This window comes from Palaemon carinicauda, chromosome 6, assembly GCF_036898095.1.
Source record: "Palaemon carinicauda isolate YSFRI2023 chromosome 6, ASM3689809v2, whole genome shotgun sequence".
In the NCBI taxonomy this organism is placed as follows: domain Eukaryota; kingdom Metazoa; phylum Arthropoda; class Malacostraca; order Decapoda; family Palaemonidae; genus Palaemon; species Palaemon carinicauda.
In genome coordinates this window covers 157,896,604-157,898,454 of record NC_090730.1, presented here as the reverse complement: position 1 = coordinate 157,898,454, position 1,851 = coordinate 157,896,604, and the positions used below count along the sequence as shown (strand labels likewise).

The window sequence follows — 1,851 nt, the reverse complement described above, 5'->3', positions numbered from 1 at the left end:
ACAACAGTTTTAATAAATTTAATAGAAATTTTAACATTATATTGATATGTAAAAGACATAATCTTGAGGTGTTAGTGTCTTTTTTGTTCTTCAGTTGTCCTTTTAAAGGCAATGAAATAAGATATTTAATTAATCCAGACATCAAGTAAACCAGTATGATTAAGTGGTTTACTGAAATGTCTTTTAAACAGAAGGTAAATCTGTTGTACAACACTTTACAATGTAGATTCGTATTTGTCTCAGGGAATTTGGATTTTATTATTATTATTATTATTGTTGTTGTTGTTGTTGTTGTTGTTGTTGTTGTTGTTGTTGTTGTTGTTGTTGTTGTTGTTGTTGTTGTTGTTGTTAATTCCCTAATTTCATTACTCAAATCCCTCTAATTACATCATTCCATTCCAAGAAAAACAAATGGGTTTACCCTATAATTTCCTTTCTCTCTCTCTCTCTCTCTCTCTCTCTCTCTCTCTCTCTCTCTCTCTCTCTCTCTCTCTCTCTCTCTCTCTCCTCTCTCTCTCTCTCTCTCAGGATAGAATTTTTTTTATAATCAAGCAGTACTTTATAGGTTACGATTCTATTACCTTCTATTGCACTTTCCTTATAACCTCACATCTATTTATAAAAACTATTTCTCTTTCGTGAAAAAATCAAACTATATTCCGATAACATATGTTAAGAATAAATTTTTACACTTACAAAAATAGTGGGTTATTATTTTTGAAAAATTATAACAATTCTTTTGTTATATTGTGAGTTCAGGAACCTTTCAGAGGTGAAATGGCCATTTGCTCCTACTTTGACTGTAATTAGTTCCAACAGTCATACGAGTACCTATTATTATCATTATTATTATTATTATTATTATTATTATTATTATTACTTGCTAGTTGGAAAAGCAAGATGCTATGATCCCAAAGGCACCAACAGGGAAAATAGCCCAGTAAGGAAAGGAAATGAGGAAATAAATAAACTACAAGGGAAGAAATAAATATCAAAATTGAATATCTTAAAAGCAGTAACAGCATTAAATTAGATCATTCATATATAAGATATAAAAACTTGAAAAAACAAGAAGAAAAAAAAAGACAGACAGACCTTTAGCATGTGATCTATAATGTAACCCATTACCATGAAAGTGTAAGTCGAAGATTGCATTCATAGCCCACTTAGTTTTATAGAGGCACTGAAGAAACCTTTCATAAGCTATTAATTCACTATCTGAAGTCAATAAACAAATCACAGATGATGATAATTAAAACAATACCGATGTATCCATGGCAGATCAGTGCTTACCACATCGAAGATTGATTAAGTATCTTAGCTAGATAAGTAATTATATCTATAATCAGTAATCAGAGTAACCAGTCTCCATTTACCTTCGCTTGGTTCCATTGTCATCAACTGGTTGGCAAAGAAGCTGAATGAAATAATCAACACTCTCGTGGTAGCCCCATGTTATCGAACCAGAGGACAAGACACTCAACAACACACACCTCGCTTCTTTGTTTATACACTGAGGGGAGTTAAATCCTCGAGCCTCAACTACTCAAGGCAAGCGACCCTCAGTCAGTCACAGGCACATACTCATTCCAGTTCGTGACTACAGATGGCAGCACTTGTCGATGCACCATTGTATTTCGTATATATTAAATTATACTTCTCTCTCTCTCTCTCTCTCTCTCTCTCTCTCTCTCTCTCTCTCTCTCTCCTCTCTCTCTCTCTCTCTCTCTCTCCTTGTTAAATATGATGAACAACCTGTTTGTTTTTTAAATCACACGTTCATGATAAGAGCTATGATTCAACAAATCACAGTAGTTTAGCTTTACATTGTAAAGGAACACTGCGGCTCTT

The 1,851-nt window shown here is 33.2% G+C and overlaps 1 protein-coding gene across 1 annotated transcript in view; it reads right to left on the bottom strand.

The window, feature by feature from the left end:
- The window catches only part of LOC137642246 (ionotropic receptor 93a-like), a 115,002-nt gene extending 113,492 nt beyond the window's left edge, over window positions 1-1,510 (bottom strand). The window contains exon 1 of the mRNA XM_068374776.1: window positions 1,377-1,510. The gene's annotated coding sequence lies outside the window, so the exon portion shown is untranslated. The remainder of the gene's footprint in view (window positions 1-1,376) is intronic.
- Window positions 1,511-1,851: the final 341 nt, after the last annotated feature.